General features: G+C 42.0%; 1 protein-coding gene and 1 long non-coding RNA gene across 2 annotated transcripts in view; one reads left to right on the forward strand and one right to left on the reverse strand.

Annotated features, from left to right (window-relative positions):
• The window catches only part of hspg2 (heparan sulfate proteoglycan 2), a 294,827-nt gene that overhangs the window by 124,316 nt on the left and 144,859 nt on the right, over nucleotides 1-25,652 (forward strand).
• Nucleotides 2,119-5,945, reverse strand: LOC117512847. Its single transcript, XR_004561392.1, has 3 exons — nucleotides 5,935-5,945; nucleotides 4,334-4,337; nucleotides 2,119-2,258 (listed from the first exon to the last, which is right to left on the reverse strand). It is a non-coding gene; the product is annotated as an uncharacterized LOC117512847 (long non-coding RNA).

Genomic DNA, 25,652 nt, shown 5'->3' on the forward strand with positions numbered 1-25,652 from the left:
AAAATCCTTAAAAGGACATACACGGGCTCCACAACAGCTAGCAGCCGAATTGAGTGGACATGGAGTTACCGATGTTATGAGAGGAGAGTCCCTCGGCTCAGCTGCTGTTCCTCAAGCTGACCACCCCCCAATTACACAAAACTTTATGACTTAAAATGTCTTAAAGTAAGTGAGAGGAAAAAAATTCACCACCGTACAATTGTCATGGAAGAGGAAACTATCTATTGAGACGAAAACTGTTTTTTGTACCACGTTGTAAGCATTTTTTTTCTACGCTAAAGTTAGACATTTTAACATGGACTTCAATGGGAACTGCTTAGTTTTGGAGCCATATTCAAGTGGCCAGTCAAAGAACTGCACCTTTTTCTTCTTCCAGTAGGGCTTCATCTGAAACCATTGACGCTTAACGCTTGGATAGGACACGAGCCCGGAACATTAAACAGCCTGCTTGACCAGTGAGGGGACATTGTGCAGATATTAAGCTTTATCTGACACACTTTAGTCCATTTAGAATTATTGCAACATGAAAGAAAACTGAATCAAGGTAAAAAAAAAAAAAAAAGCAGGATTATACCATTTTTGTCCGTGGGTCAGACCAAACAAATCATTAGCTGTGAAAGCATCTTACGTTTGTGATCGGTAGAAGACGACAGCCCATCACAGGTTAGTGGAGCTGAATACATCAGGGTGTAATAATTGTTTTGGCAGCTGCATTGCGAGCTGACATCAGAACTAGTTTATACACGGAAGCATGTGGCTCGCTCACAGAAATAGCTCTGCTGGTGGGCTTGAGCTGATTTTGGATAGTTGAAGCTGCCAGGGGAGCTTTTAACGCAGTTGACATTAATGCGTCTATTGTTGTCTGCAGTCGACGGTGACAAATTAAGTCAGTAAAATTGTCTACAAAACAGAAAGAAATATTTAGTTAATACTGACAATGACTAATTTATTGGAGCATAGCTGTGTAAAAGTATATTTTACTGGAAATTGAAGTGTTGACTTTCAACTTAAAACTCAAATTCTGGAATTTCAGAGCTGTAAACGTTGGCGCCGAATCTTCTTGGCAAATCAAAATGTGCAAAAAGAACATAAAAAGCAGTGAATGCAAAGCTAGTTTGTGTTTCTAATACAGGATAATAAAAATTCCATATTATTGTGCTTGCATTCCACGGTGCATCACTAGCCTATAAACGTTTCCAATTACTTTGGTTTATTGCATCAGACACCATAAACCTCGCAGTTTTTTGCAGCCACATGAAGGTCAGTGTTGTTTTAATGTGACAATTAAAGAGGTTTGAGATTAAGCTGCGTTTTCTTTGATATCTTATCTGAGTGGTGCTGAGATATTTGCGCTCTGCTCGCTGTGATTACGGTGCCGTGATTGGAGGATGAAGGTTATTTCCATATATAGATCTGAACATGCCAGCATTGGGGAGGAAATTTTGGCTTCCTTTGCTTCATCTTTGTCTTGATTTAGTCGCCGGCTGTTCACGCACACATCTGTCTTCCCTCCTTCCCGCCACACTCACCACTATTATGCCTGATATCCTGTTGTGTTATTATTTGCTTTGGGTTAAGGAATTCCCTTTTCCTTCTTTGTTGAAGTTGTACTCAGAGTCACATCTGGAGTCTGAACAGTTTGTGCAATGAGGTTATTTTAAGACTCTTTTGTCCATTGTTTTTTCTCTTGACAGTCTGTAATTTTCGATGGAGATATGAAGGTTGCATCCCATGACCCCTTCAACTTTCCTCTTGATCTCTTCAATTAGATTCCCCTCAGAGGTTTCTGGGAGAAGAATCAAGTGCATGTCTCATCTGTGAGAGCTTTCTAGTTCCACGGACTTTATTATGGACTTCCCCAGAGCAAAAGGATGTAAGCCACTGAATTAAAATCCAAAGAAACAAACTTCAGCATGTCCACTAAGAATCAGAGTGGTGCCTTGTGAAAGGTTAGAGGTTAAGTTGTTCCCAGTGCTAAATGTGAATCAAAGATTTTTTTTTTTTAGAGCCACACTCATTCTCTATATAATAAAGGCTTAAAGACAGTGATAATAATCTTCTTCTTCTTTTGGCTGATCTTGTTGTGGGTCATCACAGCAGGTCAGTCGTTTCCATCTCACCCTGTCCTCTGTGTCTTCCTTCTGTGACACCAACCACCTGCATGTCCTCCCTCAACACGTCCATAAATCTCCTATTTGGACTCCCTCTTCTCCTCCTCCCTGGTGACTCTATCCTCAGCATCCTTCTCCCTATATACCCTGGGCCCCTCCTCTTATGTGTAAAATTGCCTTTTCTTAATTGTATTTCGATAAGTTGGCCATTGGGACACCAAAAACGTACTCTGGTCGCCAAATTTATGGGGTTTGGTGGCCCGTGGGGCTAATGCTTAAAATATTAGTATCTGTTCTTGCACATGTATATAATAATAAATTTAATTTATAATGCACTTTACATTTGCAATAAATGTCAAAGTGCTACAGTAATTAAAAAGAAAGATCGATTAAAACAGAGAGAAAAAAATAATTAAAACAATAGGGGAAGTAAAAATTAAACCACTGGGTAAAAAGCAGAGTTTTAAGACCCTTTTTAAAAGATTTGTTATGTGTCGGACGCAGCTCGGAGAACCGACCAGCGTTTGAAGGACCCAGTATGAAATAAGCAGAGCACGGTTCAAAGGCTAACTGAATTTAATACATAACAGTGATAATAATAACAAAAAGGTGCGGCCTGGCGTGGTGCGCTCCCAGCAGCGCTAACGGTCCGGAGCCAGAAGCTGTTTCGGACCCAAGGACCCCGCCGACACCCCCCAGGTGGCCGCAACAACCGAGTCTGTGAAAGAAGGAACCATTATGTGAGTCCACACTCTACACACAGAACACTTAAAGGTGTACAAACAGCAAACACTTCCTGGCTTGATTACTAATCAGCTTCCCAACCTGCAGGCATGGAACAATCAGTTCACAAAACTCCACTGCAGTGGAAGCTGATACATGACTAACAAACAGCTCAATACAATAAGGTGTGAGGGACACCACATTTACTGACTGTATAAATGTTAGTCACAAAATCTAACGTACCTCAGGAAGTGTGCTGACGAGCGTGAAACCTCACCCCCTCCTCTTTCACAGACTGTGCATCAAACCTGGACGTTCTCAGCATCCGCTGCTGATGAGATGGCTCCCGAGACGACGAGCTCACCCGTCTGGTCACAAGGTCGAGTCTCTGGCAAATACACACTGTGCACTCCAGTCTTAAATGCCAACATGTTCCAATCCATCCAGATGCACCACAGCTGTGAGTCCTGACGAGTCGCAGGTGATCAGGGTGAGGTCCTGACAGCCTCAGCAACACAGCCACTCAGTCCCAAACGCAAGCCACCTGGGAGGAAAACCAAAAAACAGAAACAAACCGGCAGCCAGGCCCCCCCAGCCATATAACAGTACCCCACCCTCACGGGAAGCCTCCCGGCGACCACACACACCTGGCCCAGGAGAAACACCCCCCTCCAGGGACCATGGCTGGAAACCGCGTCTGCGTTCATCCTCCAACAGACTGGTTGAACTGGCTGCATCTTTGCCCTTGTTTCTGACAGTCTCTTAGCACAGGTGTGGCCAGGAGTTCTTACACCTGTGCGGTCAGCCTTTATCCAAACATGTGTGATTAGTCAAAACAAAACAACCAAACACCCCCCCCCTCCCCAGGGGACCGTCCCATCAAACCCAGGGAAGGGGAGAAAGGAAAACAACCCAAACCCAAGCCTACAAACAAAAATACTAAACCCCCCCCCCCCCCCCCCAGAGGACCGTTCCATCAAACCCTAGGGAAGGGGAGAAAAGAAAAACCACCCAAACTTGAGCTCACAAACAAAAATGCCAAAATACCCCCCCTCCCCCCCCCCCAGAGGACCGTTCCATCAAACCCCAGGGAAGGGGAGAAAAGAAAAACCCAAACTTGAGCTCACAAACAAAAATGCCAAAATACCCCCCCTCCTCCCCCCAAACGACACGTAGGGACCAACACCCCCCAGAGGGCCACCCGCCAGCTCCAGGAGTAATAACCACGGCCGAGGTCCCTCTGGGATCCAACGTCACCCACGGGGACTACCAGCGCCTCCCAGAGGACCACTCGTCAACCCCAGGAGACGCCTCCCCTCATGACCAATGGACCCAGCCCCGGCCATCCACGGCTAGATGGACCCAACGCCCTTTCCCCCCCAGAGGACACCACAGTCAAACCCTGAGGGCGGAAACTGGGGGGGGAAAACAAAAAGATACCCCAAACCCCCCCCTCCCCTCCCGGGTGCAGAGGCTACCTGGGAAACGCCCAGCACAACCTAACTGCACCCCTCCAGCAATGCCGACACTACGGCACACCCGGCTGGAGTCAGAGGAGAAGAGAGGGCATAACAAAAAACAAAGAGAAAAAACAACCCAAGTACCACCCCATCACCCCCCAGGGGACCGTTCCATCTAACCCTGGGGATGTGAAACAAAAAGAAATAAAAGAAAAAACAAACAGACCAACACACTGTTGTTTGGGTCCTTTTTTTTGTTTTTTTGTTCTTTGTCAGACAGGCTGCAGGGTCACAACCCCAGACAAATAGTGGACAACAAAAAAATAAAATCCCACACAAAAACCAACTCAAAAAACACCCACACAAAATGAACTAACACAAAACAAATCAGTGAGTTATACCGTCAAGCTCAACCAAATGGAACACACCTGTTCCTACTCAAGAGCTTGACGGTAACGTGATTCAGTCACCACAAGGGGGAACCAGAGTGCAAAAAATGAAAAAACCCCTTTGGCGACAGAAAAAACAAACGAGCTGCTTTTATGTGCGCAGCTGAGTGCAACACACAACCAAAATGTGCTCAACTAAATAACGCCGGAGCTGATACAACAGACGCAGTAGTTACCTTTGTCCGGGGAAACGGGGCTACGACTGTAACACAGGAAGCCCAGCGACCCGTGCTAACAGAGCTCCGCCGTGCGCGTGAACCCATTACAAACGCACTCTTGCAGCTCCCGTTTAAACCTCTTATCCGGTCGGAGTGTGACGCGAAGCCGTCGCCAGTCACACTCCACCACGACCCACGGATAAGGCACAAACACAGGAACACGGCTGCAAGAGAGCACAAATCAGTATCCAGTAATGGGTCTCAAACACGCACCTTCCGGGCGGAGAGCCCCGCAACTGATCCGGATAACCACTGAACGTCTGCTGCCGCCTTCCCGGCGCGTTACCGTCTCTGCTACCGCTGGGTCCGTGATGTTTGGCCAGAGACTACTGTTATGTGTCGGACGCAGCTCGGAGAACCGACCAGCGTTTGAAGGACCCAGTATGAAATAAGCAGAGCACGGTTCAAAGGCTAACTGAATTTAATACATAACAGTGATAATATAATAACAAAAAGGTGCGGCCTGGCGTGGTGCGCTCCCAGCAGCGCTAACGGTCCGGAGCCAGAAGCTGTTTCGGACCCAAGGACCCCGCTGACACCCCCCAGGTGGCCGCAACAACCGAGTCTGTGAAAGAAGGAACCATTATGTGAGTCCACACTCTACACACAGAACACTTAAAGGTGTACAAACAGCAAACACTTCCTGGCTTGATTACTGATCAGCTTCCCAACCTGCAGGCATGGAACAATCAGTTCACAAAACTCCACTGCAGTGGAAGCTGATACATGACTAACAAACAGCTCAATACAATAAGGTGTGAGGGACACCACATTTACTGACTGTATAACTGTTAGTCACAAAATCTAACGTACCTCAGGAAGTGTGCTGACGAGCGTGAAACCTCGAGCGTGACCAGTTGGTCAGTGTCTTTGGGCATCTCCCTGACTTGTGCTACTAGGACGTAGTGCGGCTGCATTGTTTTTGGTTCAATTTATGTTCATTAGTTTGTGTTTTTGTCATCATTTCCTTGACCACGTCTCCTTATCTCCTTTTGGAGAAATTTATCCGTTCATTTATTGTTAAAATATAAAATGAAACAGCTTTTTTTTAAAAATAATAAAATAGTTGCTGTTGAAAGAGCCTTTTATTTAGAAGCAGGTGATGTTATGCTGAATTCTCGGGACCAGATGAAGGTCTCTTCTGCAGCTTTGAACTCTGGTGGTGTTGCTGAAGACACTTATTTGAAGAGCAGAGATGTTTTCTTTCAACTGGACATTGTGTTCAGCTCATCAATGGAAGTTTGGTTGTCTGCACTGCAAATGTTCCTGACTAGGACAAATAAAAATATTTCTTTAAATATAAAGAAACACTAAACAGTTTATATATATAAAAAAAGGGAAAAAAAAAAACGGGGAAAAATGATGGAAAAAAACGCCTGAAAAAAATAAGTTATTTAAAGTTAAGCTTTTGTGGTGTCTGAAAAAAGCTGTAGCTTTATTTGGTAAAAAATAAAAAAGACTGAACCATTTACAAATTAAAGCGTTCACTCAGATCAACTGTGCTAAAAGGCTAAGCTAACGTTAGCCGATCATTAAACTTTCACAGCAGTTCAGTAAATGTCATGTTTTATTTTTACATTATTCTCACCTTGATAAAGCTGCAGAACTAAACTTCGTTGGGCAAACTGGGACTTCGCATATATCCAAAAAGTGGGAGATTTCGGACTGAGTGGGTTTGCTCCATCACCCCGGCTGCCTGCCTCGCTCTGCCCAGGAATGATGCCTGAAGGCCGGCTTCTCCGTGCGGATTGGCTCGCTGTCGCGGTTCGATCGATATCCCACCAAGTCGTCAGTCCTACCTCGGTTGGCGTCACTCCGAAAAGTAGCTGAAAAAAAGCTTCTCCCAGCAGGGTGATGGGAGAATCGTTCTTCTGCTGTTTTTTTAAAGCTTTTTTGTGGTTCAGGCGACGTAAATTCAAGAAGGCGATCGCTGAACCTTTTTCAGGTTGTGGAAACAGCCAGAGTGTGACGTAGCAATCCCGCCCCCTTGCCGCGTCCGAAGCGACGCGTCTGACGTCATGCGTCTTGGGACACGTTGACGGATTGGCCTGATGAAAGGCCCTTAAATCGTTTCACTCGATTATACGAGTTTGGAGATCGTTTGATACAAATATCGATATCGCGATCGAAATTCGGTTAATTGCACAGCCCTATTCCACGGTCTGTGGAGCCCTCAGATGAGGAGGCAGGGCATTCCACAGTTGAGGGTCTGCGCAGAAGAACACATGGTCTCCTGTGGTGCGTGATTGAGTCTTGGGAGTGAGAAGAAGGTGAGTGTTGGAGGAGTGAAGAGAACATGCAGGACAGTGAGGGATGAGGAGTTCTGTGAGGTATGATGGGGTTTTACCGTATAAACATTGAAAAGTAAGCAATGAAATTTTGTATGTGATCTGGGCAGAAATGGTAAGCCAGTGAAGTGAGCGGAGGATGGGAGTGATGTATTCATTCTTACACACTCTTATCAGGACCCTGGTGGCACTGTTCTGGACATACTGAAGTCTTTGTATATTCTTGCCAGGAATCCCAATGAGAAGTGCGTTGCAGGCATCCAGCCTGGAGGAGACAAAGACGTGGATGAGCTTTTTGGAATCGGAAAGGGAGAGCGTTAGTTTAGCTATCTTACGAAGGTGAAAAATGAGGTTTTACAAATGTGTTTTATATGGGATTCAAAGGTGAGCTGGGAGATAAACATTGCCTTTGTATTTAGAGATGTGTTATACATTGAAACTTCAGGGCTGTTGTGTAAAGGTTTTGGCTGGCTGTCATCAAATGCGATTCAAGTACTGACCTTCTTACATACAGGTCACAACATCCATGTGTGGTCTCAGCTGGTATTCTCTTAATCAAATCAATTTCCAGTGGCACCTGCTGAAACAACACAATTCAGGCACAGAGTCATCCATTATGTCTGGAGGAGAACAGATGTTGCAGCACAAGGAGGACAATACATCAGGGTAATGTACCTTGTCTGTCATTTGACAGTTTTGGCCGGGGTGTAGATGAGCTGCTCAGATGAGCAGTGGACAGGCTGGAGCCCAGCCACCCACTCAGGATTTCTGCCTTTTTCTTCAACGTTTGGCGTGTGTATGTCTTTGCTTGTGTGGTTTCAGGCCTCTCGGATAGTTACACAGCAGAGGAACGAGCGCAGGCAGCTGCAGTTATTTTGGGTGAGATTTGTTGTTACACTGCCAGGGGAACCTCAAGGTGGTCACACGACAACACACCAGTCAGGCTGAGATAAGAACTTCCATCTGTGCCCTATAACAGTGGAGTAAAACCTGTGATACTCAAAGCAGAAAGTGGTGCAGCCCTGGAGCCGTAAAGCCATCACAGAGTGGATAAATGTTAATAAAAGAAGTTTATGTTGGAATAATAAATGAGCAGGAGCACAGTTTCTGTGTGTCTGATTAGAGAAATTATTCAGGAAAAAAATATTATGGTACAGATTTTGAATGTGAAAAATGGAAGAGCAGGTCAGGTCTGGGAGCATCCTTAGGTGCAGTGCCTCACCAAATGGAACCACACTTGTCTGAAATGGAACCATACTTGTTCCAAATGGAACCACACTATGGAACCACCTTAGTCCTGGATTGCAATCATTCAGACAGGCAACTGGTTCATCTCCCACTTCTTTAAAGTAACTGTCTGTCTGCTGCAGTCATATGCAGCATGGCCACGGTCTTGGGCCTGACCCCTTCCAGTTGCTGAGGTCCTCAAACACTGAGGTACCTGCATGCTGGATTGTTTTTTGAGAAGCACACCACATGACCAGGATGTTGTAGCTGATGTTCCCTCACAATGTAAATGGTACACCTCATCTTCATCTTCTGAAGTAATCATACCTTCGGCATATCATTCAGTGGTCCCCAAGAATCTTCTGAAAAATCTAGTACCAAAACAATTTGTCAGTGCCTTAGATCAACAGTTAGCATCTCAGTCTGAAAATGAGGAAAGTAAGACATGAAGCACCAGAACCCAAGGATGTGGTACTTTGTCCTTCTTTAAAGGTATCTTCATCACCAAATACCTCTGTTTGGTGATGAAGATGAGAAAGCAAGAAAAAATGTTTGTGGAAACACGGTCATAAGTGAAAGTACATTAAGTCCCTTCGGCTGCTCCCTTGTTTGCACTCGGGGTTGCCAGGGGTGGGTTTTGAACCGAGAACCTTCAACACTGAAACCAAGCACATTAACCACTTGGTCACCAGCAAGTGCACACATCAGTCATAAGAAACACTTGGAAAACTCTACCTTCCTTTCAGGGTTGCTATCATGTAAAAAAAAAAAAAAACCTTGTTTTTGGGTAAAATGGACCAACAAACCATGAAGATGAAAACAAATGTACATTAATTTGAAAATTAAACTTGCCAACTCAACATTTTTAACAAATGTCAAGTTTCAAATGTCATAACTCTGCCGCAGTAATTACACAACAGTAACAAGAAATGTGCAGTTTGTGTTCTTGGTCACATCATTTCAGGAAGGGTTGAGAGAAAAACTGGGGGAACTGCTGGAGCAAGACTCGACAAAAGACAGGTCCTCTGCCTGGAAAGGACCGTGTCACGTCTTCTTTAGCTTTTGTCAGATGCGTTTGTGTGAAAGACTTCACCCTGCATTTGCGGTTGATTTTTGGTGTGTCTATGCACAACGCTGTCGTTGCTCCGAGAGACGAGAGTCCTTGTCACTGACTTCAGCCTTGCTACCTCATGATGTGTTTACCAAAAACAAATCTGGTGCCTGGAGAATATTCTGCTGGTCCTTATAAGGAAATAGATTGTTGAAGATGTCAAGGAAAGAGATCGTGTGCTGCTCCTAAATGATTATTTACTCAGGGAATTGTCAGGATCGACTAATTTTTTCTGATTGTCTGTGCAGCAGCAGCAGGAAGGAAGAACCTTAAAGATGAGCGGGGAAAATAGTTTGCTGTGTATGAAAATAAGCATTAAATTAGAATGTGTGATTAGTGGCTGAGCAGGTGATTGTCATGTGGTTTGCCCACATCTCAGAGTTTATTTGGTTAAAGCTTCCAGCTGATCGATGGCTTACTAAATGTGAGTTAAAATGTGGTCTATTAAACATTAGGTCTCTTTCTTCTAAGTCCCTGTTGGTAAATGATATAATAATTGATCAACGTATTGATTATTCCTGCCTAACAGAAACTTGGTTACAGCAGGATGAATATGGTAGTTTAAATGAGTCAACACCCCCGAGTCACACTAACTGTCAGAATGCTCGTAGCACGGGCCGGGGCGGAGGATTAGCAGCAATCTTCCATTCCAGCTTATTAATTAATCAAAAACCTAGACAGAGCTTTAATTCATTTGAAAGCTTGTCTCTTAGTCTTGTCCATCCAAATTGGAAGTCCCAAAAACCAGTTTATTTGTTATTATCTATCGTCCACCTGGTCGTTACTGTGAGTTTCTCTGTGAATTTCAGACCTTTTGTCTGACTTAGTGCTTAGCTCAGATAAGATAATTATAGTGGGCGATTTTAACATCCACACAGATGCTGAGAATGACAGCCTCAACACTGCATTAATCTATTATTAGACTCTATCGGCTTTGCTCAAAAGTAAATGAGGTCCACCCACCACTTTAATCATATTTTAGATCTTGTTCTGACTTATGTATGGAAATAGAAGACTTAACAGTATTCCCTGAAAACTCCCTTTTGTCTGATCATTTTTTAATAACATTTACATTTACCCTGATGGACTACCCTGCAGTGGGGAATAAGTTTCATTACACTAGAAGTCTTTCAGAAAGCGCTGTAACTAGGTTTAAGGATATGATTCCTTCTTTATGTTCTCTAATGTCATATACCAACACAGAGCAGAGTAGCTACCTAAACTCTGTAAGGGAGTTAGAGTATCTTGTCAATAGTTTTACATCCTCATTGAAGACAACTTTGGATGCTGTAGCTCCTCTGAAAAAGAGAGCTTTAAATCAGAAGTGTCTGACTCCGTGGTATAACTCACAAACTCGTAGCTTAAAGCTGATAACCCGTAAGTTGGAGAGGAAATGGCGTCTCACTAATTTAGAAGATCTTCACTTAGCCTGGAAAAAGAGTTTGTTGCTCTATAAGAAAGCCCTTCGTGAAGCTAGGACATCTTTCTACTCATCACTAATTGAAGAAAATAAGAACAACCCCAGGTTCTTTTCAGCACTGTAGCCAGGCTGACAAAGAGTCAGAGCTCTATTGAGCTGAGTATTCCATTAACTTAACTAGTAATGACTTCATGACTTTCTTTGCTACAAAATTTTGACTATTAGAGAAAAAATTACTCATAACCATCCCAAAGATGTATCGTTATCTTTGGCTGCTTTCAGTGATGCGGGTATTTGGTTTAGACTCTTTCTCTCCGATTGTTCTGTCTGAGTTATTTTCATTAGTTACTTCATCCAAACCATCAACATGCTTATTAGACCCCATTCCTGCCAGGCTGCTCAAGGAAGTCCTACCATTATTTAATGCTTCATCTTAAATATGATCAATCTATCTTTGTTAGTTGGTTATGTACCACAGGCCTTTAAGGTGGCAGTAATTAAACCATTACTTAAAAAGCCATCACTTGACCCAGCTATCTTAGCTAATTATAGGCCAATCTCCAACCTTCCTTTTCTCTCAAAGATTCTTGAGAGGGTAGTTGTAAAACAGCTAACTGATCACCTGCAGAGGAATGGTCTATTTGAAGAGTTTCAGTCAGTTTTAGAATTCATCATAGTACAGAAACAGCATTAGTGAAGGTTACAAATTATCTTCTTATGGCTTCGGACAGTGGACTTATCTCTGTGCTTGTTCTGTTGGACCTCAGTGCTGCTTTTGATACTGTTGACCATAAAATTTTTATTACAGAGATTAGAGCATGTCATAGGTATTAAAGGCATTGCGCTGCGGTGGTTTGAATCATATTTGTCTAATAGATTACAGTTTGTTCATGTAAATGGGGAATCTTCTTCACAGGACTAAAGTTTAATTATGGAGTTCCACAGGTTCTGTGCTAGGACCAATTTTATTCACTTTATACATGCTTCCCTTGGGCAGTATTATTAGACGGTATGCTTAAATTTCATTGTTACGCAGATGATACCCAGCTTTATCTATCCATGAAGCCAGAGGATACGCACCAATTAGCTAAACTGCAAGATTGTCTTACAGACATAAAGACATGGATGACCTCTAATTTCCTGCTTTTAAACTCAGATAAAACTGAAGTTATTGTACTTGGCCCCACAAATCTTAGAAGCATGGTGTCTAACCAGATCGTTACTCTGGATGGCATTTCCCTGATCTCTAGTAATTACTGTGAGAAATCTTGGAGTTATTTTTGATCAGGATATGTCATTCAAAGCGCATATTAAACAAATATGTAGGACTGCCTTTTGCATTTACGCAATATTTCTAAAATCAGAAAGGTCTTGTCTCAGAGTGATGCTGAAAAACTAATTCATGCATTTATTTCCTCTAGGCTGGACTATTGTAATTCATTAATTATCAGGTTGTCCTAAAAGTTCCCTAAAAGCCTTCAGTTGGTTCAGAATGCTGCAGCTAGAGTACTGACGGGGACTAGCAGGAGAGAGCATAGCTCACCCGTGTTGGCCTCCCTTCATTGGCTTCCTGTTAATGCTAGAATAGAATTTAAAATTCTTCTTCTTACTTATAAGGTTTTGAATAATCAGGTCCCATCTTATCTTAGGGACCTCGTAGTACCATATTACCCCATTAGAGCGCTCGCTGTCAGACTGCGGCTTACTTGTAGTTCCTAGGTTTGTAAGAGTAGAATGGGAGGCAGAGCCTTCAGCTTCAGGCTCCTCTCCTGTGGAACCAGCTCCCAATTCAGATCAGGGAGACAGATACCCTCTCTACTTTTAAGATTAGGCTTAAAACTTTCCTTTCGCTAAGGCTTATAGTTAGGGCTGGATCGGGTGACCCTGGACCATCCCTTGGTTATGTTGCTTTAGACGTAGACTGTGTTTCATAATTATTGTATGGCCTTGCCTTGCAATGTGGAGCGCCTTGGGGCAGCTGTTTGTTGTGATTTGGCGCTATACAAGAAAAAAGTTGGTTGGTTGGTTACTGATGGGAGTTTTTTTCATCATAAAAATAACAAAAAATATGAGGGGATAATAATGTGTAACTCTATTAAATTTATTGGTGATTTTTACCCTTAAAAACCCTCTTTGGTCCTGGACGCCACAGCTGGGGAACACGTACCGTGTTTTGAATGACATGACCTTACAACTGTCCTGCATGAGGTGTGTGTCTGCCTGCTGTCCTCACGTGGAAATACATAAAAACATATATCACTTTTGTGACGGGCTGGAGCGAGCGCAAAGCGCGGACATTGACAGGCTGTCCCTTAGATTAGCTACGAGCAACAGCAAGCAACACGGCAACGTGACAAGCTGCTATTTATTTTCAGTCAGAGTGGGCATTATGTAGTCATTAAGAGGCGGTGTGTTTCTGGCAGAAAACCCTCTGAAACAGCTGTGTTTCTGTATAAATCTAATATTTCTGGCTTTTCTTTCTCATATTTTTTCCAAAGCTAAGCAAGAAATAGATCTTTCTAAATCTAAAAACACTGTTTTTGGAATCAGACAACACCTGTGAAGTGATTTACAAGACATCTTTCAGAGATGTTAGCAAGCTAACTTGTGATACAGGAACTTCACGGTGAAAAATGTTGAACTGAAACAAACCAAGAGAAATTTGGCATGGAGGAAAAACCTGTAGTGACAGTGTCAGGATTTTGCGTCCTTTATAATTTATAATTAAACATTGTGCACAGTAACGCCAAGTATCTATGAGCTGGCCACACCGTGGGAACACCCATCAAACGATAAACGCCTACTGCTTGTCGCACTCATTTATAGCTAATCTGTCCATAGGGTTACACAGCTTCTTTTGTATTATACAGTGGTCCTTGGTTTATCGCGGGAGTTATGTTCTAAAAATAATCCTCAATAGGTGAAATCCACAAAGTAGTCAGTGTTATTTTTTACAATTATTATAGACATTTAAAGGCTGTAAAACCCCTCACTACACACTTTATACACTTTTCTCAAACAGGCATTAACATTTTCTCACTTTTCTCTCCTGTGTAAACACTCAAAGTTCAACCTTAGTAGAAAATAAGTCCAGTATTATAGAATGAAATCAAAGATCAAAACCTGTTTTCAGGCCCAAACATTTGTTTGAGAAATAAAAATAGAACGTTTTCCTATAAATAGTTATGATGGCTTTTAGAACTAACGAATTTCATTTTAACGATCAACCTACGAGGTTGGACACATAAGAAATTATTAATAACGACTGACCAATATTTCACCGTTCCTTCTGATCACGCCTCTTCGTCCTGGTGCCGCTCCGCTGTCGCGTCTTTTTCCACTGAGTGACACATCGGTGCAGGTGTTTTTTTCTGAGTGAAGAACACAGTTATGGGTAGTTGTTGGCGCTCTTTTTTCTTCTGGGCGAGAAGATTCTTATAAACAGACACGCAGAACACAGTGCATGTGCTCTCCCTTCGCGGTGATGTCGACCGGTGCCGCGACCAGCCTGCTTGATGAGGACGCAGAACACAATGCGCTGTTAAAAAAAAAAAAAGCATGCAAAATTGGACTAAAAAAATCCGTGAAACTGCGAGGCCGCGAAAGGTGAACCGCGTTATAGCGAGGGACCACTGTATTCCAAGGACTAGACTTCATGTTGGTGCAAATGCATTATTTATTTATTTAATTATTTTTTTGGTCAGCAGTTTGGACGCACAAAAGCAGCCTCATCTGTCAGCTGTTTGTTTGGGCATGTACTGGACATGATGTGAAATATTGTGAACAGCTGCCATGGTCATCGACATCGCGTCTTCCAGCATTAGGTCGCCCGTGACCTCTCCTTGCGTGCACCGGAAGACTAGTGATCAATGCTGCAGAGACCTGCTCTTCATCCTGCAAGACTTTTGTCCAAATACAGAGTCAGATAAAAAGTCCAGTCATCTCCAGTCTCATCTGCCTTAGTGACAAAAATGTGTATAGACGCTGTAATGATTCTTGAGCAAGGTCGGGTCAGGTCTGGGAGCATCACATCATGGATCCAAGTCAGAAGTCTTCCCCATGCTTGTGGATTTGTGTCCTCAACCAGTCTGTCTGATTCAAGGTGATATATACTGCATACATACAGTACTAAGTTACACAAACATGAAATATTCTGATATTTTGAGGTGTGTTTTTTTTCTATTTTTTGAGTTGTAGGATGCAATTATAAAAATCTAAATTTAAAAAAATTGAAGCATTTAATTTATGAGTCTAGAATAGACAAAACTAACTTTTTGAAATAACTGACAAAAAATATAGAACTTTTTGATGATAGTCTAATTTTTTTTGGAGATGCACCAGTATATTGCTTATCACAAGAGAAGGCAAGGGAGTATGAATCCCCGTGTCCAAAGAAGTGAAAATGGAAGGGAAGGGAAGGGAAACAAGATCGAAATTGGGCGATGACATAGTGGAATGTGCACCCCCACCACTAGATCACATCAGATCCTACTCATTGTAGCTTTAACTTTGACAAGCATTACAAATTATCAGCAGCCTTTTGCATGACTGCCATGTTGGTGGCATTAGTTTTCGTCACCATTAATGATGGAGACCTCAGGGTAGCATAAGTTTTCCATGTCAGTCTTCACCAGCCGGTAAATGTGCCCCATCTGCACCGTTCAGCTCTGTAACTTTTATCAGCGTTTCCCCGAACAGAATTTAGACTCTCTTTAATTGACAAGCAATCTAAGATTGAGCATATGTGGCAAGTTTTCGAGCACTCTGAATGACGTGCCACACGTACAGTTGCAATCAATCGGGAGCCGTATGTTCTCTCTGTGTGCAGCTGTAAAACAGCTGGATGCAGCGCAGCGGCCTGATTATAAAGGAGCTGTTGTTTACTGCCTTCTGCCGAATTTATGGAGTGGAGTCCTGCAGGATCTGGATCGGACAGCGACCATCTATCTTACCAACGCCGTGCTGGTCCAAAGCAACAAAATAAACTAGAGTGCTTTTCAAAACAATTTAAAAGAAATGGCTACATAGAGGATGAATAAAGAAAAGTTTTGTAAATGCCCATCACATCAAGTGAGAGGCCTCATCGGTTGACATTTCAGAGCGCCAAAGGAGTGAAAGAATGAATGAGTCACCACAAGACAGAGCGTGATCATTGTTGCCTCTGCCAGCGCAGAGGGTTTAACTTTGGGTAAGAAACGGTCCGAATGCTGCTCAGTTCTTTCCATTTAGGAGGGAAAACAGGAAGCGGCACCTCCCTGTGCCGATGAAAAGGATCGATGTGCCAGACAGAGGAGATGTGAAGAGGAGTGCGTGGAAGTGTGTGTTTAGTTCGTAGGATATCCTCTGTGTACTTTTGGACTAAAAATGAGACGCTCTTTGACCCTTTCTGTTTGACACTGTCATGCAAGCGGACTTTTCCAAGTGTTTCCAGAAAGACACCGTTGGAACACGTTAGTCACCAAACCACCGGCTGCCAGCGTCCTTTTTCCTGTTCAGTACGATGACCTATAGCAAGGATGCGGCTGGTTGGGATGATTAGCAGCACTGTTGAACAATATTTTTGCTGTTCTCTTAACAGTCAAACAAGCAAACCAACAAACAGAAGTGCAAACATAATCTTTACAGTCAAAGCAGTTTGTTGAGTAGTCGAAGAAGATTATTCAACCATTTTGGTAATTCATGAGCTTTTCTTTTGCCTGACACATGAGGCATTGATTGAGCTTATGCCAGCATGGCGACATACTTTGGGCAGAAACAGAGGACACTTGGGGCAGCTTGATCGTCCATTTTAGCACTAACACATATACTCACTGCCCACTTCATTGGGTACACCTGTTCAATTGCTTGTTAACACAAATAACTAGTCAGCCAATCACACGGCAGCAACTCTGTGCATTTAGGCACCTAGACGTGGTGAAGATGACTTGCTGAGGTTCAAACATCACATCAGTATGGGGAAGAAAGGGGCTCTAAGTGACTTTGAACATGGCATAGCTGTTGGTGCACAGACAGGCTGGTCTGAGGATTTCAGAAACTGCTCATCTGCTGGGATTTTCATGAACAACCATGTCTAGGGGTTACAGAGAATGGTCCAAAAAAGAGAAGATATCCAGTGAGTGGCAGTTGTGTGGACAAAAATAAGCGAGAATGGGCAGACTAGTTGAATGGGCGATTGTGATGCTCTCACGTCAGTATGGACCAACATCTCTGAGGAATGTTTCAAACACCTTGTTGAATCTATGCCACGAAGAATTAAGGCAGATCTGAAGGCAAAAGGAGGTCCAACCCAGTACTAGCAAGATGTACGCAATAAAGTGTCTGGTGAGTAGCATCTGGCAGCTAGCATTTAGCTTAGGTCTGTGTGTTATACATCATACGGATAAAGTGAGGAACCTTGGAGTAATTTTTGATCCTGCGTTGTCCTTTGATCTCCACATTAGAGACATTACAAGGACTGCCTTCTTCCATTTGCGAAATATAGCGAGGATTCGTCCTATTCTGTCTATGGCTGATGCTGAGACTTTGATTCATGCGTTTGTCTCTTCTAGATTGGACTACTGTAATGCTCTATTCTCTGGCTTACCGCAGTCCAGGATCAGGGGTCTTCAATTGGTTCAGAATGCTGCTGCCAGACTTTTGACATGGAGCAGAAAGTTTGACCACATTACGCCAATCTTGGCGTCCCTGCACTGGCTTCCTGTTTCTGCAAGATCGGATTTTAAAGTACTGATTTTAGTTTATAAAATTGTTCATGGACTTGCACCTCCCTATCTGGCTGACTTGATAAGCCCCTATGTACCAGCTCGGGCCCTGCGTTCTCAGGGTGCAGGACTTCTGTGTGTTCCCAGGGTGAATAAAAAGTCTGCCGGTCACAGAGCTTTTTCCTATCGTGCCCCAGCTCTGTGGAACGATCTGCCGGCACACATTCGGCAGTCGGACACTGTGGAGACCTTTAAATCACGTTTAAAGACTCATTTATTTTCCCTGTTTTATCATTAGTGTTATGATGTGTTTTTAATCTTCTATTCTTTTACTGGTGTCTTTCTTTTATGGTTGTTTTTATTGTGTTTTCAATTTTTTATTGTTTTTTATGTTGTGAAGCGCCTTGAGACGATTTTGTCGTGAATTGGCGCTATATAAATTAATAAATTTGAATTTTGAATTTGAGTATATACAATGCATCGGAAAAGTATTCACAACGATTCACGTTTTCCACATTTTGTTATGTTAAACGCCTTATTCCAGAATAGAGTAAATTCATTTAATTAATTAATTGGAGTCCACCCCAAGTAACCTGTACAAACATCACAAGGATGATCAATGGAAACACGATGCACCTGAGCTCAGTTTTGAGCTTCATGGCAAAGACTGTGAATACTTACTATTTGCATGTGATTTCTTAGTTTTTATTTTTACTAAATTTGAAAAAATCTAAAAACAAAACAAAAAAAACTTTTCTCACATTGTCATTATGGGGTATTGTGTGTAGAATTATGAGGAAAACAGAGTGAATGTCATCCATTATGGAATAAGGCTGTAACAAAATAAGTGGAAAAACTGCAGCGCTGTGAAATGCACTATATGCAGTCATTTATTACACTGTCAAATCATCTCCCCCCCACCCCAACATTCCCGCCAACATAAACACACAAAGTCACTCCACAGAAAATTGTGTGTTGAGGGGAAAGCCATCAGTCAAAGCACTCCAGATGTGCCAAAATGATTGGTATCCAAGTTAATTAATATTTGGCATTATTTAAAAAAAAAAGGCAAAATTGAGAACAAACTGGTCACCACATCGAGAGCTGTTGAACGGATGTTAATTATGCGAAAGCAGATGTTTCCATTTTTGGAACCGATGCGACATTTTATATTTTCATGCCTCATTGTCGCATGTCACAGGCCTAGCAAAAACCTTGTGTTGGTTTCCCCTGTAGCGCGATAGTCTCCCTCCCTTATTTTCAACATGGGAAAAAAAAACGTCAGCCGAGTTGCATGTCGCACATGTGTAGTTGTAAAAAATAAAATCCTCACATGGCCTCAAAAAATGGTCGAAAAATGTTACCATTTGCTAACAGCCTGGAGTCCTGTTCTCAAGATTGAAACTTGAACCTTGGTTCTTGTACAGATTACACAAGCTTTTGGACAGTGACAAGTTTTGTAGTTTTGCTTCAGTACACCACAGAACAGTCACGGTGTGGCTGTCATGTCAAATTTAACTTTAATGCTTTAATATAGTGGCAGCATTATACAATTTGATTATACACTCTAAAAAAAGGAACTGCTGTCTCAGTGAGAAAAAGTCATGTAACAATTTGCATATATATATATATATATATATATATATATATATATATATATATATATATATATATAGTGAATAGAATAGAATAGAAATAATCACTTTTACAGCCAGTTTTTTAAAGACAAGTCAGGGATTGAATACATGAATGTTTCCAAGTCACTGAATATGTCTTCATTTACATCAGTTATCAAGAAAATACAAACACTATGATAGTGTTTGATTGTTCTCTGATATATTGCGGATTAGTCACATTAATCAACTGATAATCAATGATGGAAGGAATATAGATTTCCTTTCTGACCATCTTGGGAAAATTTCTGAAACTGTGTATTTCCATTAACACAACTCTTTTGGTAATTTTCTTTGTAATTGTCAGTTCCAATCATCTCCTTTTGATCTTTAGCCTTTTCTTTTCCTGCCTGGCTAACGTGACCCTTCTTCTTCATCTTTGTCTGTCTCTTTTTTGGTGTATCCTTGACTGTTGGTCCTCGTCTGTGCCCCACTGACCTCTGTGCTTCGTCTTCACCCCATCTCTTGCTCTTTCCCCCTCGCCTCTCATTGCTTACAATAGCACAGTGGTTGGACTCTTCACATTTGGGGAAGATCCAGAGCCCAGTCGAACCCGAGTACAGTAAGTGTCTTAATTTTTAAATCCTGCACTTTCTGGCTTCTCTTGTCTTTGGCACACTCTCCTGTCACCTGCTCCACTCAGTTATGCACCCTCGGTTCCAAAAACACTCTCAGAAAACATTCCGAGGAGGACTCAGCTTGGCATGTTTGAGTCCGGCCAGTCTTGTTTTTCCAAGTGTCTTGCAGGCGTGTTGGTGTTTTTTGATGCCAGTGGAAAATGATGGGTTTCTTCCATCTAGTAACAGTGATCATCTCACTGTGTGTATGATAACAGCAGGGTTCCCAGCTGAAAACATCTTTATGAAGAGAATTATTCCATTGTCTGTCTTTGTGGAAAGCCGACAACATGTTCCACACTTTTGTGGGAAAAGAGCTTTTTTGTAATTAGCCGTATGCTAATGGTTCATCCAAATGAAGCAACTCAGCTGTTTCATGACATCATAAAGACGTCTTTCAGTACACAGGCTGGTGGTTTTTGATGTTTACATTCCAGGAGAGGTGAAATGAGTTAACGTCAAAATGAAAAGTTATTCCCAAAAGCTTCCAACAGGAGAGAGAGCAATCTTCAAACAAAGTCATTTGGCTTTCCATTAGCAAAAAGGTTAAGTAGTCAGGGAAAGAGAACATTTGTTTTGTGTTTTTTTTTTGTTTTTTTTTTGGCTAGCAGTGTGGGCACATTTCAGCTAACAGCTAATTAGCTAACCTTTGTCATTAGAGGATTAGCTTTGTAGCTAACTTTGTAACTATTTGCAGACTAGTTAGCTTTCCCACCAAATTTAGTTCTGCTAACTTTGAGTCAGCTAACTTTAAAAAATAAAGTTCAAAATGTTTGTAAACCTTAAACTCATACATATTACACTAAACCAAAAGGGGTAATTGACACATCACATGAAGGGAACCAGCGCTACCTCGAGGAGATGGAGGCGCAGCATGTCAAGCCAGAGTAAATGCATTAATTAGATTATTTGAAGTCATTTTCCAAATTTATTTTATTTGCTAAGATTTCTTAATTATTTACTACTTTCTCCACTATGAATGAACTCTGGCACACAAATGTTTTTGGGAACCTCCATGCGTGCGCAACAATATATTGAAATTTCAGTACTTTTGGTCTGTTTTCCAAGACTTTACAGTCAAAATAATCAAGCCAAAGCTGAATTCATATATAAACCTAAGCAGTTACTGGTAGCTTCAGCTAAATTGTTTTCCTGGTTTATTGTTTTGGCATTATCATAATTAAGTTTTTAGTTAGTGGATTAGCAGTTATTGAAGCTAACCTTTTGCTTAGCTACAGTTAGCTATGCCCAACACTGGTGAACAGTACATGTGTGGAAATATAGTTTTGGTCATGTTCTTATAGGTACTGGCTGCCCATCCCACCTTTTCTGTCTACCTCGGGTGGTGTTGGACCAGTGCTGTAGGCGTTGCCTTGGGGTTGAAGGTCAAACCTTGTGTCGCTAGGCTTTAAAGGCCAAATTGAGCTCACTGCTCAATCAAGTCTTTGTTTATTGCACAGGCCTCTGTGTTTGAAGGGGGCGCCTTGCACAAAGCTGCCACAGTTCTGCCGAACAGCTAAATAAGTCCTTGAATTAAGACTACGGAATGCTATTTTTCCATGTTTGTGCTCTTGTAGTTTCATCACCACTGATGATGGCAGTGCTTAACAAAGGGATTTCCCTCCACTGGAAGCATTTAGTGATGTACATTAGAAAGAGGCCAGGAGATAAAAGAGACCCTCGTTAGCAGTCGGGCACCTAATCAAAGGGACTCCAGTTGTGAGAGTCCTGCATGCACCATCCTAAACACTGAAGCGGCAAGCTCAGAGAGTTGGGGCTTCCTGTTGACCCAGGCAACAATTTCCCAGTCAAGTGATTAGATTATGTTCAGGTCAAATGAGGTGCTTTGATGAATAACTTTGATCTTACCTGTCTTACAGTCCTGTATTTTGGCCAAGCATGGCTGTGAGGAGCCTCGAACTGTGTACTTTGGGGAGGGTCCACTCATACTAGGGTCCACTGGTTCTAAGGTCCACTGGTCCTAACCGTTTATATTATTTGATGGTAGTCTATATATACAGCCCCAAATGATTTTAAAGTTCACAAATACATGTAATACTTTCAAATAGCTAACAAACCAGATCCAATTTATTCATTTACAAAAATAAAACATGATTCTGTTGCCATGCACCATTAATCACCTTTAATTGTACTGTTGTCTATAAAGCTGTTGAATTGAAAATCAACAAATAATGGTAATTCACCCTGATTAAATGTTTTTTTTTTTTTAATTGTCACACTTTTGTAACATTACTTACCTACTTTAGTGCACATATAGCCAACCATAAATGTAAAACCAACTTCACCATGCTCTCCTTAATGCTAGGACTGGGACTAGTGGACACTAGGACTTTTGGGAAGTTTTCCGTGTAGTTCCAAGCCTGCAATTTTGTTGTCACAGTATATTTTCACTATAGTGAAAATCTGCTGTTTGGTTTATGTTGTTATAAATTAGGCTTGTCCTCATCAGGAATGGGATGTTCTGGAGCGTCATCGCTGTGTGTAAGGAAAGGGAGTGTACTGTGTTTGAGAATCCCTTTACAAGGCAAACCTCAGAAACTGGAATTAAGGCAGGGAGGGCCGCGGTCACATTCAGCATTGCAGCCTGAAAGACACGATTTAATTAATAGCAGCACTTAGCAAGCATGACAAATGCCTAATGTAACTTTCTGCATGTTTTTGGTGAGCTGTAATAATCCATGCATAAGCAAAATAGCTATAAAATGACAGATAACATTTACTTTTTCAGTCTCTGTGTGTGTGCAGATTTAGTCTTTGTCTTTTTGCGCATAGTTGGACATTTATCTCAGCCAGTCTTTGCTTTTGGCATGGCACGTAGCATCAGAATGCAAGAAATAGTTCAAATATTAACATCCTCCCTGAGCCCACACTTCCAGTCTGAACTGAGCGGCTGGCAGCTGTATGAGAACAGGGCACCCTGGGGCCCGAGGTTATTTTTAAGTTTCACTCTCTAAGCCTGTAACTTTGGAATTTCAATAATCCAGTTCACATTTGATTGATAATGAATCGATCTCACATTCCAAGAGCATGGAATTTTGGAATTATTCAGAATTTTATTATATTTGCGAAGGGATCATACTGCTACTTTTAAACAAGGCATCCACGTAATGGACAATTTTCAAGATCCGCCGACATCTTGAAACAGAGACTTACGATTAGTGAGCCTCTCACTCCCGTGTTTGGTGTCATTAGAAACACCTGCTCAGATGTCAGATTTACAGGGAGTGAAATGGCACTGGAGGCGAATTCCACGGTGTATCAGAAAGTAATTTTGTTGTCATTGGTTGTTATTAACCCACAAGGAATGAGAAGGAGTGCTGCAGTTGTGTGACTATCGATCTAAAACCTCAGTCACACGGCAGGGTTCTCACCGCCATTATAACAGCATAACGGTCCGTTACTCTGTTATAATTAGGGAATAACCCTGTTGTGTGTGACGATGTGTCGGACATTCATGCTGGGATATACGGTTGAAATAGCTTTAAAAATGAGTTTTATAAAACATATATTCTCAGTCATATATAACAGCATGAACGTCCGACACATCATCAGACACAAGGTGGTTATTCCCATTCTAATCCAATTCCATCGTTTGCACAGTTTATTCTTCTGCAGGTATTTCGGTCTGCGAGGGTAGGCTTACCGTGAAGCAGCGAGCTGTCTCTCCAACTGCTGTCAGTGTAATCCGTCAAATGTGAAAATCCATCAAATCCATCAAACATGAACGGTTAATTCTGTATAAGAATCCACATCAGCTCTTTCATGCGGTAGCTTAAATTCACCCATTTCGGCGGAGGCACACGACTTTCTCTCACTCTGAGCTAACAGCTAGCAGAATGTGCAGGCAGTGTTCTGACAAATTGTGAGTCTCGAAAGTTCTGCATCCTGACAGTACTGCACATGCACTCTTGTGCACGGGGGACGGGAATCACATTCAACAGTAATGACATCTCATCAGAACACCGGTCAGGGCGTGGAGTAATACATCTCTGGCCACGGTCTAATATTTTGTTCTGTTCCACAAATATTATACGCCTGATTATGTCACACAATTAACCAATCATATTCGCGGAAAAAATGTAATTGGATTAGAATAAAAAAATTACACTGCCGTTGGGCTGTTACATTGTTTTTGAGGGTGTGTAACGGGAAAATAATAATTTGTCTATGTTGGTTGTGGAGCCACTGGTTCTGATTAGAAGCAGCGCATCCACAATTTATTCATCAACCTGTATCAATGCCATTTCTGCCTTTTCTGCTGATTAAAGTCTCTAAACGGGACTCTTTTTCTGTGAGAATCGTCCACCACTTCACAGAGACAGTTTTTATTCATTCGTCATTAACATGCCTTTTTTTGTTGGGCAGCCAACGACACAGATCTCCGCCGTGGACTGGAACATTAATATCTCCCTCTTCTCTGGTTCCTAAAGTAAAGTTAGTGTCCCTCATGAAAATAATAATCGTAATGATAATATCCTCCGCTCTGTGTCTGTGTGTGTTGTGGGATATGATGTGGCTCTCCTGAGTAAAGGTGGAAAGATGGATCATTGTGCAATTAATAACTTCACCTCTTTCCAAACGTTGTACAACCTCAATTCCAATGAAGCTGGGATGTTGTGTGAAATGTAAATAAAAACAGAATACAATGATCTGCAAATCCTCTTCAACCTATATTCAGTGAATACACCACAAAGACAAGATATTTAATGTTCAGACTGATAAGACTTTTTGTTTTTGTGCAAATATTGCTCATTTTGAAATGGATGCCTGCAACATGTTTCAAAAAAGTTGGAACAGTGGCAACAAAGACTGGGAAAGTTGATGAATGCTCAAAGAACACCTGTTTGGAACATTCGCCAGGTGAACGGTTAATTGGAAACAGGTCAGTGTCATGATTGAGTATAAAAGGAGCATCCCCAAAAGGCTCAGCCCTTCACAAGAAAAGATTGGGTGAGGATCACCACTTTGTGAACAGTTGCGTGAAAAAATAGTCCAACAGTTTAAGAACAATATTTCTCAATGTTCAGTTGGAAGGAATTTAGGGATTCCATCATCTACAGCCATAGTATAATCAGAAGATTCAGAGAATCTGGAGACCTTTCCACAAATAAACGGCAAGGCCGAAAACCAGCATTGAATGCTTGTGACCTTCGATCCCTCAGGTGGCACTGCATTAAAAACTGACATCATTGTGTAAAGGATCTTACTGCGTGGGCCCAGGAACACATTAGAAAACCACTGTCAGTTAACACAGTTCGTTGCTACATCTATAAGTGGAAGTTAAAACTCTACCATGCAAAGTGAAAGCCATATGTCAACAACATCCAGAAATGCTGGACCCGAGCTCATTTGAAATGGACAGACACAAAGTGGAAAACTGTGCTTTGGTTTGATGAGTCCACATTTCAAATTGTTTTTGGAAATCATGGACGTTGTGTCTATTTGGAACAAGTGTGATTCCATATACACTTCATTGGAATTTGGGTTGTAAAACAGACTAACTACAACCGACCAAAACTGTTTTTCCCCAAAATGAGAGGTCCTCCGTTCCATTGGGGAGACCTTATCCCAGTATCACAGTCGCAGTGCTCCAGGCTGAGCACACCCATGCTGCAGTGCTCCAGGCATGAGTA

The sequence above is a fragment of the Thalassophryne amazonica genome, chromosome 6 (genome assembly GCF_902500255.1).
Source record: "Thalassophryne amazonica chromosome 6, fThaAma1.1, whole genome shotgun sequence".
NCBI classification, from domain to species: domain Eukaryota; kingdom Metazoa; phylum Chordata; class Actinopteri; order Batrachoidiformes; family Batrachoididae; genus Thalassophryne; species Thalassophryne amazonica.